The sequence below is a fragment of the Octopus bimaculoides genome, chromosome 1 (genome assembly GCF_046866305.1).
Source record: "Octopus bimaculoides isolate indiv1 chromosome 1, ASM4686630v1, whole genome shotgun sequence".
NCBI classification, from domain to species: Eukaryota; Metazoa; Mollusca; class Cephalopoda; order Octopoda; family Octopodidae; genus Octopus; species Octopus bimaculoides.
This window is the reverse complement of record NC_142928.1, coordinates 186,068,312-186,082,608: the sequence shown is the minus strand read 5'-3', so window position 1 is coordinate 186,082,608 and position 14,297 is coordinate 186,068,312. Positions and strand designations below refer to the sequence as shown.

Below are 14,297 nucleotides of genomic sequence, written 5' to 3'. Positions count from 1 at the left end.
GAAAAATATGTATGAAAATAAACTAGCTGATACTGCCGTGACCAGGATTCGAACCTGGGTTACCACGGCCACAACGTGGGGTCCTAACCACTAGACGATCACGGCTGAGAGACCAGCTGCTTCCTCAGCGTTCCAATAATCTCAATCTAGAATAATGGCGGTAGAATACGATTATTTCCCAGCCTGAACAAATCAATTTCTCGGACAAAACACAAAATCATGTTTTCAAAGAAGCTGTTCTCTTGCTCACACTATAAAAACATCCTGAAAATAGTCCGTAAATGTCATACAAATATTTTGCCCGGCGTGCTAACGATTTTGCCAATTCACCAAGAAAAATATTGGTTTCAAATTATGACACAAACGCAGAAGGGTCAGGGAAAGGACTAACTCGATTACATCGACCCCAGTGATCGACTGATACTTGTTTTTTTTTCGGTCACAAAAACATAAAAGGCAAAGTGGGCCTCGGCGGAACTTGTTCACCTAGAAAAATATTAAGCATCTGTTGCACTGTTTTGGCCAAGTATGGTAACGATTGTTCAGACTGCTTCAGAAAGTCCTCTAGAATGGATGAATCAAAATTTGATCTTTTGTAATGGTACCACAGAACTGATAAGAGATCCCTCACCGAGTGGATTTCAACAGTTATGAATTATAGACGAGGTGGAATCCCAGTTTGGGTTGCTTTTTCCTCTTCAGCCGTTAGTTTGCTTACTGGGCGTGAACACGCATTGGAATACCTAACATTGTTAGAGATACGTTTAATTCCCAGCGTGAAGAAACCATTTTCTATAGGAAACGAAAATAAGGTCATTTATCGACAATGCAATATTCCGCCCCACAATGCAAAAAAAAAGCAGAGCCATGCTCGCGACTAGTAAAGCTTCCGAATCTAAAATTATATATAAAAGTAATACTAATAACTTAAACAGATATCGCTGCCATATCACATCACATTTTAGTAAGAAAATCAATAAAATGAGAAAACATTTTATGAAAATTAAAGTAGCCGATCTGCCGTGACCAGGATTCGAACCTGGGTTACCACGGCCACAACGTGGGGTCCTAACCACTAGACGATCACGGCTAAGAGACCAGCTGCCGACTTAGATTTCCAATTATCTCTATCTAGAATACTGGCTGTAGAATACGAATATTTCCGAGCGTGAACAAATCAATTTCTCGGAGAACACGCAAAATCATTTCTTCAACGAAGCTGTAAAAACATCTTGAAAGTAGTTCTTGAAAAACTCAGTGAATATCGCGTTCTGGACAAGTCAGAGCTCAAGTTTGAATCACGTAGAGAATATTTTCGTATGCATTTGCTACGATCTTGTTACAAGAATCTTGCCGTCTCTGATGAATTTTGGGAAACTATGAAAAGTGAATGGCGTTGTAATTGATGGAAACGTAATGTAGATATAAATATTATTTTCAAATGTTGGCACAATGCCAGCAGTTTCGGGGAAGGACGTAAGTCGATTGCATTGACCCCACTCCTTAACTGCTACTTATTTTATCGACCCTGAAAGTAGGAATAAAGAAAGTCGACCTCGGCAGAATTTGAACGCACTACGCGGAAGACCTGCGATATGCCGCTTAGCCGTTTGCTGCAATTGCGAACAATTCTGCTAGCTTGCAACGACAAACACTAGAAAAATTTGAAATATAGAATTGTATATAAAAGTAATACAGAAAACAGGAAGAGATATAGCTGCGATATCGCATTGCAGTATATCAAGAGCATCAATAAAATACGAAACAAAAAGAAAAATGTAAGAGATACAATAGTTAACCGCTCTGCCGTGACCAAGATTCGAAACTGGGTTACCACGGCCAGAACGTAGCGCATATCACATGGCTCTTTATTGAGAAAATAAATAAAATGAGAAAAATATGTATGAAAATAAACTAGCTGATACTGCCGTGACCAGGATTCGAACCTGGGTTACCACGGCCACAACGTGGGGTCCTAACCACTAGACGATCACGGCTGAGAGACCAGCTGCTTCCTCAGCGTTCCAATAATCTCAATCTAGAATAATGGCGGTAGAATACGATTATTTCCCAGCCTGAACAAATCAATTTCTCGGACAAAACACAAAATCATGTTTTCAAAGAAGCTGTTCTCTTGCTCACACTATAAAAACATCCTGAAAATAGTCCGTAAATGTCATACAAATATTTTGCCCGGCGTGCTAACGATTTTGCCAATTCACCAAGAAAAATATTGGTTTCAAATTATGACACAAACGCAGAAGGGTCAGGGAAAGGACTAACTCGATTACATCGACCCCAGTGATCGACTGATACTTGTTTTTTTTTCGGTCACAAAAACATAAAAGGCAAAGTGGGCCTCGGCGGAACTTGTTCACCTAGAAAAATATTAAGCATCTGTTGCACTGTTTTGGCCAAGTATGGTAACGATTGTTCAGACTGCTTCAGAAAGTCCTCTAGAATGGATGAATCAAAATTTGATCTTTTGTAATGGTACCACAGAACTGATAAGAGATCCCTCACCGAGTGGATTTCAACAGTTATGAATTATAGACGAGGTGGAATCCCAGTTTGGGTTGCTTTTTCCTCTTCAGCCGTTAGTTTGCTTACTGGGCGTGAACACGCATTGGAATACCTAACATTGTTAGAGATACGTTTAATTCCCAGCGTGAAGAAACCATTTTCTATAGGAAACGAAAATAAGGTCATTTATCGACAATGCAATATTCCGCCCCACAATGCAAAAAAAAAGCAGAGCCATGCTCGCGACTAGTAAAGCTTCCGAATCTAAAATTATATATAAAAGTAATACTAATAACTTAAACAGATATCGCTGCCATATCACATCACATTTTATTAAGAAAATCAATAAAATGAGAAAACATTTTATGAAAATTAAAGTAGCCGATCTGCCGTGACCAGGATTCGAACCTGGGTTACCACGGCCACAGCGTGGGGTCCTAACCACTAGACGATCACGGCTGAGAGACCAGCTCTTGAATCAGCTTTCCAATTATCTCTATGTAGAATACTGGCGGTAGAACACGATTATTTCAAAGCGTGAACAAATCAATTTCTCGGACAAAAACAAAATAATTTTTTCAACGAAGCTGTTCTCCTGCTCATACTGCAAAAACATCTCGAAAATAGTTCGTGAAAAACTCAGTTGATATCGTGTTCTGGACAAGTCAGAGCTCAAGTTTGAATCACGTAGAGAATATTTTCGCATGCATTTGCTACGATCCTGTTACAAGAAACTTGCTATCTCTGATGAATTTTGAGAAACTATGAAAAGTGAATGGCGTTGTAATTGATGGAAACGTAATGTAGATATAAATATTATTTTCAAATGTTGGCACAATGCCAGCAGTTTCGGGGAAGGACGTAAGTCGATTGCATTGACCCCACTCCTTAACTGCTACTTATTTTATCGACCCTGAAAGTAGGAATAAAGAAAGTCGACCTCGGCAGAATTTGAACGCACTACGCGGAAGACCTGCGATATGCCGCTTAGCCGTTTTCTGCAATTGCGAACAATTCTGCCAGCTTGCAACGACAAACACTAGAAAAATTTGAAATATAGAACTGTATATAAAAGTAATACAGAAAACAGGAAGAGATATAGCTGCGATATCGCATTGCAGTATATCAAGAGCATCAATAAAATACGAAACAAAAAGAAAAATGTAAGAGATACAATAGTTAACCGCTCTGCCGTGACCAAGATTCGAAACTGGGTTACCACGGCCAGAACGTAGTGCATATCACATGGCACTTTATTGAGAAAATAAATAAAATGAGAAAAATATGTATGAAAATAAACAAGCTGATACTGCCGTGACCCGGATTCGAACCTGGGTTACCACGGCCACAACATGGGGTCCTAACCACTAGACGATCACGGCTGAAAGACCAGCTGCTTACTCAGCGTTCCAATAATCTCTATCTAGAATAATGGCGGTAGAATACGATTATATCCGAGCCTGAACAAATCAATTTCTCGGTCAAAACACATAATCATGTTTTCAAAGAAGCTGTTCTCTTGCTCACACTATAAAAACATCCTGAAAATAGTCCGTAAATGTCATACAAATATTTTGCCCGGCGTGCTAACGATTTTGCCAGTTCACCAAGAAAAATATTGGTTTCAAATTATGACACAAACGCAGAAGGGTCCGGGAAAGGACTAACTCGATTACATCGACCCCAGTGATCGACTGATACAATTTTCTTTTTTCGGTCACAAAAACATAAAAGGCAAAGTGGGCCTCGGCGGAACTTGTTCACCTAGAAAAATATTAAGCATCTGTTGCACTGTTTTGGCCAAGTATGGTAACGATTGTTCAGACTGCTTCAGAAAGTCCTCTAGAATGGATGAATCAAAATTTGATCTTTTGTAATGGTACCACAAAACTGATAAGAGATCCCTCACCGAGTGGATTTCAACAGTTATGAATTATAGACGAGGTGGAATCCCAGTTTGGGTTGCTTTTTCCTCTTCAGCCGTTAGTTTGCTTACTGGGCGTGAACAGTCAATTACCGCATTGGAATACCTAACATTGTTAGAGATACGTTTAATTCCCAGCGTGAAGAAACCATTTTCTATAGGAAACGAAAATAAGGTCATTTATCGACAATGCAATATTCCGCCCCACAATGCAAAAAAAACGCAGAGCCATGCTCGCGACTAGTAAAGCTTCCGAATCTAAAATTATATATAAAAGTAATACTAATAACTTAAACAGATATCGCTGCCATATCACATCACATTTTAGTAAGAAAATCAATAAAATGAGAAAACATTTTATGAAAATTAAAGTAGCCGATCTGCCGTGACCAGGATTCGAACCTGGGTTACCACGGCCACAACGTGGGGTCCTAACCACTAGACGATCACGGCTAAGAGACCAGCTGCCGACTTAGCTTTCCAATTATCTCTATCTAGAATACTGGCGGTAGAATACGAATATTTCCGAGCGTGAACAAATCAATTTCTCGGAGAACACGCAAAATCATTTCTTCAACGAAGCTGTAAAAACATCTTGAAAATAGTTCTTGAAAAACTCAGTGAATATCGCGTTCTGGACAAGTCAGAGCTCAAGTTTGAATCACGTAGAGAATATTTTCGTATGCATTTGCTACGATCTTGTTACAAGAATCTTGCCGTCTCTGATGAATTTTGGGAAACTATGAAAAGTGAATGGCGTTGTAATTGATGGAAACGTAATGTAGATATAAATATTATTTTCAAATGTTGGCACAATGCCAGCAGTTTCGGGGAAGGACGTAAGTCGATTGCATTGACCCCACTCCTTAACTGCTACTTATTTTATCGACCCTGAAAGTAGGAATAAAGAAAGTCGACCTCGGCAGAATTTGAACGCACTACGCGGAAGACCTGCGATATGCCGCTTAGCCGTTTGCTGCAATTGCGAACAATTCTGCTAGCTTGCAACGACAAACACTAGAAAAATTTGAAATATAGAATTGTATATAAAAGTAATACAGAAAACAGGAAGAGATATAGCTGCGATATCGCATTGCAGTATATCAAGAGCATCAATAAAATACGAAACAAAAAGAAAAATGTAAGAGATACAATAGTTAACCGCTCTGCCGTGACCAAGATTCGAAACTGGGTTACCACGGCCAGAACGTAGCGCATATCACATGGCACTTTATTGAGAAAATAAATAAAATGAGAAAAATATGTATGAAAATAAACTAGCTGATACTGCCGTGACCAGGATTCGAACCTGGGTTACCACGGCCACAACGTTGGGTCCTAACCACTAGACGATCACGGCTGAGAGACCAGCTACTTCCTCAGCGTTCCAATAATCTCAATCTAGAATAATGGCGGTAGAATACGATTATTTCCCAGCCTGAACAAATCAATTTCTCGGACAAAACACAAAATCATGTTTTCAAAGAAGCTGTTCTCTTGCTCACACTATAAAAACATCCTGAAAATAGTCCGAAAATGTCATACAAATATTTTGCCCGGCGTGCTAACGATTTTGCCAGTTCACCAAGAAAAATATTGGTTTCAAATTATGACACAAACGCAGAAGGGTCAGGGAAAGGACTAACTCGATTACATCGACCCCAGTGATCGACTGATACTTGTTTTTTTTTTCGGTCACAAAAACATAAAAGGCAAAGTGGGCCTCGGCGGAACTTGTTCACCTAGAAAAATATTAAGCATCTGTTGCACTGTTTTGGCCAAGTATGGTAACGATTGTTCAGACTGCTTCAGAAAGTCCTCTAGAATGGATGAATCAAAATTTGATCTTTTGTAATGGTACCACAGAACTGATAAGAGATCCCTCACCGAGTGGATTTCAACAGTTATGAATTATAGACGAGGTGGAATCCCAGTTTGGGTTGCTTTTTCCTCTTCAGCCGTTAGTTTGCTTACTGGACGTGAACAGTCAATTACCGCATTGGAATACCTAACATTGTTAGAGATACGTTTAATTCCCAGTGTGAAGAAACCATTTTCTATAGGAAACGAAAATAAGGTCATTTATCGACAATGCAATATTCCGCCCCACAATGCAAAAAAAAAGCAGAGCCATGCTCGCGACTAGTAAAGCTTCCGAATCTAAAATTATATATAAAAGTAATACTAATAACTTAAACAGATATCGCTGCCATATCACATCACATTTTAGTAAGAAAATCAATAAAATGAGAAAACATTTTATGAAAATTAAAGTAGCCGATCTGCCGTGACCAGAATTCGAACCTGGGTTACCACGGCCACAACGTGGGGTCCTAACCACTAGACGATCACGGCTAAGAGACCAGCTGCCGACTTAGCTTTCCAATTATCTCTATCTAGAATACTGGCGGTAGAATACGACTATTTCCGAGCGTGAACAAATCAATTTCTCGGAGAACACGCAAAATCATTTCTTCAACGAAGCTGTAAAAACATCTTGAAAATAGTTCTTGAAAAACTCAGTGAATATCGCGTTCTGGACAAGTCAGAGTTCAAGTTTGAATCACGTAGAGAATATTTTCGTATGCATTTGCTACGATCTTGTTACAAGAATCTTGCCGTCTCTGATGAATTTTGGGAAACTATGAAAAGTGAATGGCGTTGTAATTGATGGAAACGTAATGTAGATATAAATATTATTTTCAAATGTTGGCACAATGCCAGCAGTTTCGGGGAAGGACGTAAGTCGATTGCATTGACCCCACTCCTTAACTGCTACTTATTTTATCGACCCTGAAAGTAGGAATAAAGAAAGTCAACCTCGGCAGAATTTGAACGCACTACGTGGAAGACCTGCGATATGCCGCTTAGCCGTTTGCTGCAATTGCGAACAATTCTGCTAGCTTGCAACGACAAACACTAGAAAAATTTGAAATATAGAATTGTATATAAAAGTAATACAGAAAACAGGAAGAGATATAGCTGCGATATCGCATTGCAGTATATCAAGAGCATCAATAAAATACGAAACAAAAAGAAAAATGTAAGAGATACAATAGTTAACCGCTCTGCTGTGACCAAGATTCGAAACTGGGTTACCACGGCCAGAACGTAGCGCATATCACATGGCACTTTATTGAGAAAATAAATAAAATGAGAAAAATATGTATGAAAATAAACTAGCTGATACTGCCGTGACCAGGATTCGAACCTGGGTTACCACGGCCACAACGTGGGGTCCTAACCACTAGACGATCACGGCTGAGAGACCAGCTGCTTTCTCAGCGTTCCAATAATCTCTATCTAGAATAATGGCGGTAGAATACGATTATTTCCCAGCCTGAACAAATCAATTTCTCGGACAAAACACAAAATCATGTTTTCAAAGAAGCTGTTCTCTTGCTCACACTATAAAAACATCCTGAAAATAGTCCGTAAATGTCATACAAATATTTTGCCCGGCGTGCTAAAGATTTTGCCAGTTCACCAAGAAAAATATTGGTTTCAAATTATGACACAAACGCAGAAGGGTCAGGGAAAAGACTAACTCGATTACATCGACCCCAGTGATCGACTGATACTTGTTTTTTTTTCGGTCACAAAAACATAAAAGGCAAAGTGGGCCTCGGCGGAACTTGTTCACCTAGAAAAATATTAAGCATCTGTTGCACTGTTTTGGCCAAGTATGGTAACGATTGTTCAGACTGCTTCAGAAAGTCCTCTAGAATGGATGAATCAAAATTTGATCTTTTGTAATGGTACCACAGAAATGATAAGAGATCCCTCACCGAGTGGATTTCAACAGTTATGAATTATAGACGAGGTGGAATCCCAGTTTGGGTTGCTTTTTCCTCTTCAGCCGTTAGTTTGCTTACTGGGCGTGAACACGCATTGGAATACCTAACATTGTTAGAGATACGTTTAATTCCCAGCGTGAAGAAACCATTTTCTATAGGAAACGAAAATAAGGTCATTTATCGACAATGCAATATTCCGCCCCACAATGCAAAAAAAAAGCAGAGCCATGCTCGCGACTAGTAAAGCTTCCGAATCTAAAATTATATATAAAAGTAATACTAATAACTTAAACAGATATCGCTGCCATATCACATCACATTTTAGTAAGAAAATCAATAAAATGAGAAAACATTTTATGAAAATTAGAGTAGCCGATCTGCCGTGACCAGGATTCGAACCTGGGTTACCACGGCCACAACGTGGGGTCCTAACCACTAGACGATCACGGCTAAGAGACCAGCTGCCGACTTAGCTTTCCAATTATCTCTATCTAGAATACTGGCGGTAGAATACGAATATTTCCGAGCGTGAACAAATCAATTTCTCGGAGAACACGCAAAATCATTTCTTCAACGAAGCTGTAAAAACATCTTGAAAATAGTTCTTGAAAAACTCAGTGAATATCGCGTTCTGGACAAGTCAGAGCTCAAGTTTGAATCACGTAGAGAATATTTTCGTATGCATTTGCTACGATCTTGTTACAAGAATCTTGCCGTCTCTGATGAATTTTGGGAAACTATGAAAAGTGAATGGCGTTGTAATTGATGGAAACGTAATGTAGATATAAATATTATTTTCAAATGTTGGCACAATGCCAGCAGTTTCGGGGAAGGACGTAAGTCGATTGCATTGACCCCACTCCTTAACTGCTACTTATTTTATCGACCCTGAAAGTAGGAATAAAGAAAGTCGACCTCGGCAGAATTTGAACGCACTACGCGGAAGACCTGCGATATGCCGCTTAGCCGTTTGCTGCAATTGCGAACAATTCTGCTAGCTTGCAACGACAAACACTAGAAAAATTTGAAATATAGAATTGTATATAAAAGTAATACAGAAAACAGGAAGAGATATAGCTGCGATATCGCATTGCAGTATATCAAGAGCATCAATAAAATACGAAACAAAAAGAAAAATGTAAGAGATACAATAGTTAACCGCTCTGCCGTGACCAAGATTCGAAACTGGGTTACCACGGCCAGAACGTAGCGCATATCACATGGCACTTTATTGAGAAAATAAATAAAATGAGAAAAATATGTATGAAAATAAACTAGCTGATACTGCCGTGACCAGGATTCGAACCTGGGTTACCACGGCCACAACGTGGGGTCCTAACCACTAGACGATCACGGCTGAGAGACCAGCTGCTTTCTCAGCGTTCCAATAATCTCAATCTAGAATAATGGCGGTAGAATACGATTATTTCCCAGCCTGAACAAATCAATTTCTCGGACAAAACACAAAATCATGTTTTCAAAGAAGCTGTTCTCTTGCTCACACTATAAAAACATCCTGAAAATAGTCCGTAAATGTCATACAAATATTTTGCCCGGCGTGCTAACGATTTTGCCAATTCACCAAGAAAAATATTGGTTTCAAATTATGACACAAACGCAGAAGGGTCAGGGAAAGGACTAACTCGATTACATCGACCCCAGTGATCGACTGATACTTGTTTTATTTTCGGTCACAAAAACATAAAAGGCAAAGTGGGCCTCGGCGGAACTTGTTCACCTAGAAAAATATTAAGCATCTGTTGCACTGTTTTGGCCAAGTATGGTAACGATTGTTCAGACTGCTTCAGAAAGTCCTCTAGAATGGATGAATCAAAATTTGATCTTTTGTAATGGTACCACAGAACTGATAAGAGATCCCTCACCGAGTGGATTTCAACAGTTATGAATTATAGACGAGGTGGAATCCCAGTTTGGGTTGCTTTTTCCTCTTCAGCCGTTAGTTTGCTTACTGGGCGTGAACAGTCAATTACCGCATTGGAATACCTAACATTGTTAGAGATACGTTTAATTCCCAGCGTGAAGAAACCATTTTCTATAGGAAACGAAAATAAGGTCATTTATCGACAATGCAATATTCCGCCCCACAATGCAAAAAAAAAGCAGAGCCATGCTCGCGACTAGTAAAGCTTCCGAATCTAAAATTATATATAAAAGTAATACTAATAACTTAAACAGATATCGCTGCCATATCACATCACATTTTAGTAAGAAAATCAATAAAATGAGAAAACATTTTATGAAAATTAGAGTAGCCGATCTGCCGTGACCAGGATTCGAACCTGGGTTACCACGGCCACAACGTGGGGTCCTAACCACTAGACGATCACGGCTAAGAGACCAGCTGCCGACTTAGCTTTCCAATTATCTCTATCTAGAATACTGGCGGTAGAATACGAATATTTCCGAGCGTGAACAAATCAATTTCTCGGAGAACACGCAAAATCATTTCTTCAACGAAGCTGTAAAAACATCTTGAAAATAGTTCTTGAAAAACTCAGTGAATATCGCGTTCTGGACAAGTCAGAGCTCAAGTTTGAATCACGTAGAGAATATTTTCGTATGCATTTGCTACGATCTTGTTACAAGAATCTTGCCGTCTCTGATGAATTTTGGGAAACTATGAAAAGTGAATGGCGTTGTAATTGATGGAAACGTAATGTAGATATAAATATTATTTTCAAATGTTGGCACAATGCCAGCAGTTTCGGGGAAGGACGTAAGTCGATTGCATTGACCCCACTCCTTAACTGCTACTTATTTTATCGACCCTGAAAGTAGGAATAAAGAAAGTCGACCTCGGCAGAATTTGAACGCACTACGCGGAAGACCTGCGATATGCCGCTTAGCCGTTTGCTGCAATTGCGAACAATTCTGCTAGCTTGCAACGACAAACACTAGAAAAATTTGAAATATAGAATTGTATATAAAAGTAATACAGAAAACAGGAAGAGATATAGCTGCGATATCGCATTGCAGTATATCAAGAGCATCAATAAAATACGAAACAAAAAGAAAAATGTAAGAGATACAATAGTTAACCGCTCTGCCGTGACCAAGATTCGAAACTGGGTTACCACGGCCAGAACGTAGCGCATATCACATGGCACTTTATTGAGAAAATAAATAAAATGAGAAAAATATGTATGAAAATAAACTAGCTGATACTGCCGTGACCAGGATTCGAACCTGGGTTACCACGGCCACAACGTGGGGTCCTAACCACTAGACGATTACGGCTGAGAGACCAGCTGCTTCCTCAGCGTTCCAATAATCTCAATCTAGAATAATGGCGGTAGAATACGATTATTTCCCAGCCTGAACAAATCAATTTCTCGGACAAAACACAAAATCATGTTTTCAAAGAAGCTGTTCTCTTGCTCACACTATAAAAACATCCTGAAAATAGTCCGTAAATGTCATACAAATATTTTGCCCGGCGTGCTAACGATTTTGCCAGTTCACCAAGAAAAATATTGGTTTCAAATTATGACACAAACGCAGAAGGGTCAGGGAAAGGACTAACTCGATTACATCGACCCCAGTGATCGACTGATACTTGTTTTTTTTTCGGTCACAAAAACATAAAAGACAAAGTGGTCCTTGGCGGAACTTGTTCACCTAGAAAAATATTAAGCATCTGTTGCACTGTTTTGGCCAAGTATGGTAACGATTGTTCAGACTGCTTCAGAAAGTCCTCTAGAAAGGATGAATCAAAAGTTGATCTTTTGTAATGGTACCACAGAACTGATAAGAGATCCCTCACCGAATGGATTTCAACAGTTATGAATTATAGACGAGGTGGAATCCCAGTTTGGGTTGCTTTTTCCTCTTCAGCCGTTAGTTTGCTTACTGGGCGTGAACAGTCAATTACCGCATTGGAATACCTAACATTGTTAGAGATACGTTTAATTCCCAGCGTGAAGAAACCATTTTCTATAGGAAACGAAAATAAGGTCATTTATCGACAATGCAATATTCCGCCCCACAATGCAAAAAAAAAGCAGAGCCATGCTCGCGACTAGTAAAGCTTCCGAATCTAAAATTATATATAAAAGTAATACTAATAACTTAAACAGATATCGCTGCCATATCACATCACATCTTAGTAAGAAAATCAATAAAATGAGAAAACATTTTATGAAAATTAAAGTAGTCGATCTGCCGTGACCAGGATTCGAACCTGGGTTACCACGGCCACAACGTGGGGTCCTAACCACTAGACGATCACGGCTAAGAGACCAGCTGCCGACTTAGCTTTCCAATTATCTCTATCTAGAATACTGGCGGTAGAATACGAATATTTCCGAGCGTGAACAAATCAATTTCTCGGAGAACACGCAAAATCATTTCTTCAACGAAGCTGTAAAAACATCTTGAAAATAGTTCTTGAAAAACTCAGTGAATATCGCGTTCTGGACAAGTCAGAGCTCAAGTTTGAATCACGTAGAGAATATTTTCGTATGCATTTGCTACGATCTTGTTACAAGAATCTTGCCATCTCTGATGAATTTTGGGAAACTATGAAAAGTGAATGGCGTTGTAATTGATGGAAACGTAATGTAGATATAAATATTATTTTCAAATGTTGGCACAATGCCAGCAGTTTCGGGGAAGGACGTAAGTCGATTGCATTGACCCCACTCCTTAACTGCTACTTATTTTATCGACCCTGAAAGTAGGAATAAAGAAAGTCGACCTCGGCAGAATTTGAACGCACTACGCGGAAGACCTGCGATATGCCGCTTAGCCGTTTGCTGCAATTGCGAACAATTCTGCTAGCTTGCAACGACAAACACTAGAAAAATTTGAAATATAGGATTGTATATAAAAGTAATACAGAAAACAGGAAGAGATATAGCTGCGATATCGCATTGCAGTATATCAAGAGCATCAATAAAATACGAAACAAAAAGAAAAATGTAAGAGATACAATAGTTAACCGCTCTGCCGTGACCAAGATTCGAAACTGGGTTACCACGGTCAGAACGTAGCGCATATCACATGGCACTTTATTGAGAAAATAAATAAAATGAGAAAAATATGTATGAAAATAAACTAGCTGATACTGCCGTGACCAGGATTCGAACCTGGGATACCACGGCCACAACGTGGGGTCCTAACCACTAGACGATCACGGCTGAGAGACCAGCTGCTTCCTCTGTGTTCCAATAATCTCAATCTAGAATAATGGCGGTAGAATACGATTATTTCCCAGCCTGAACAAATCAATTTCTCGGACAAAACACAAAATCATGTTTTCAAAGAAGCTGTTCTCTTGCTCACACTATAAAAACATCCTGAAAATAGTCCGTAAATGTCATACAAATATTTTGCCCGGCGTGCTAACGATTTTGCCAGTTCACCAAGAAAAATATTGGTTTCAAATTATGACACAAACGCAGAAGGGTCAGGGAAAGGACTAACTCGATTACATCGACCCCAGTGATCGACTGATACTTGTTTTTTTTTCGGTCACAAAAACATAAAAGGCAAAGTGGGCCTCGGCGGAACTTGTTCACCTAGAAAAATATTAAGCATCTGTTGCACTGTTTTGGCCAAGTATGGTAACGATTGTTCAGACTGCTTCAGAAAGTCCTCTAGAATGGATGAATCAAAATTTGATCTTTTGTAATGGTACCACAGAACTGATTAGAGATCCCTCACCGAGTGGATTTCAACAGTTATGAATTATAGACGAGGTGGAATCCCAGTTTGGGTTGCTTTTTCCTCTTCAGCCCTTAGTTTGTTTACAGGGCGTGAACAGTCAATTACTGCATTGGAATACCTAACATTATTAGAGATACGTTTAATTCCCAGCGTGAAGGAACAATTTTCTATAGGAAACAAAAACAAGGTAATTTATCGACAAAGCAATATTCCGCCCCACAATGCAAAAGCAGAGGCATGCTCGCGACTAGCAAAACTTCCGAATCTAAAATTATATATAAAAGTAATACAAATAACTTAAACAGATATCGCTGCCATATCACATCGCACTTTATTAAGAAAATCAATAAAATATTTAAGAAAAT

The 14,297-nt window shown here is 39.2% G+C and overlaps 13 non-coding genes across 13 annotated transcripts; all 13 read right to left on the bottom strand.

The window, feature by feature from the left end:
* Window positions 1–33: 33 nt before the first annotated feature.
* Window positions 34–105, bottom strand: Trnah-gug (transfer RNA histidin (anticodon GUG)). The gene has a single exon. It is a non-coding gene; the product is annotated as a tRNA-His (tRNA).
* A 913-nt stretch (window positions 106–1,018) lies between these two features.
* Window positions 1,019–1,090, bottom strand: Trnah-gug (transfer RNA histidin (anticodon GUG)). The gene has a single exon. It is a non-coding gene; the product is annotated as a tRNA-His (tRNA).
* Window positions 1,091–1,925: 835 nt separating this feature from the next.
* On the bottom strand, window positions 1,926–1,997 carry Trnah-gug (transfer RNA histidin (anticodon GUG)). Its single transcript has one exon. It is a non-coding gene; the product is annotated as a tRNA-His (tRNA).
* Window positions 1,998–2,910: 913 nt separating this feature from the next.
* Trnah-gug (transfer RNA histidin (anticodon GUG)) lies at window positions 2,911–2,982 on the bottom strand. Its single transcript has one exon. It is a non-coding gene; the product is annotated as a tRNA-His (tRNA).
* Window positions 2,983–3,833: 851 nt separating this feature from the next.
* On the bottom strand, window positions 3,834–3,905 carry Trnah-gug (transfer RNA histidin (anticodon GUG)). Its single transcript has one exon. It is a non-coding gene; the product is annotated as a tRNA-His (tRNA).
* A 923-nt stretch (window positions 3,906–4,828) lies between these two features.
* Trnah-gug (transfer RNA histidin (anticodon GUG)) lies at window positions 4,829–4,900 on the bottom strand. Its single transcript has one exon. It is a non-coding gene; the product is annotated as a tRNA-His (tRNA).
* Window positions 4,901–6,730: 1,830 nt separating this feature from the next.
* Window positions 6,731–6,802, bottom strand: Trnah-gug (transfer RNA histidin (anticodon GUG)). Its single transcript has one exon. It is a non-coding gene; the product is annotated as a tRNA-His (tRNA).
* Window positions 6,803–7,637: 835 nt separating this feature from the next.
* On the bottom strand, window positions 7,638–7,709 carry Trnah-gug (transfer RNA histidin (anticodon GUG)). Its single transcript has one exon. It is a non-coding gene; the product is annotated as a tRNA-His (tRNA).
* Window positions 7,710–8,622: 913 nt separating this feature from the next.
* On the bottom strand, window positions 8,623–8,694 carry Trnah-gug (transfer RNA histidin (anticodon GUG)). Its single transcript has one exon. It is a non-coding gene; the product is annotated as a tRNA-His (tRNA).
* Window positions 8,695–9,529: 835 nt separating this feature from the next.
* On the bottom strand, window positions 9,530–9,601 carry Trnah-gug (transfer RNA histidin (anticodon GUG)). The gene has a single exon. It is a non-coding gene; the product is annotated as a tRNA-His (tRNA).
* Window positions 9,602–10,523: 922 nt separating this feature from the next.
* Window positions 10,524–10,595, bottom strand: Trnah-gug (transfer RNA histidin (anticodon GUG)). Its single transcript has one exon. It is a non-coding gene; the product is annotated as a tRNA-His (tRNA).
* Window positions 10,596–12,424: 1,829 nt separating this feature from the next.
* Trnah-gug (transfer RNA histidin (anticodon GUG)) lies at window positions 12,425–12,496 on the bottom strand. Its single transcript has one exon. It is a non-coding gene; the product is annotated as a tRNA-His (tRNA).
* Window positions 12,497–13,331: 835 nt separating this feature from the next.
* Window positions 13,332–13,403, bottom strand: Trnah-gug (transfer RNA histidin (anticodon GUG)). The gene has a single exon. It is a non-coding gene; the product is annotated as a tRNA-His (tRNA).
* Window positions 13,404–14,297: the final 894 nt, after the last annotated feature.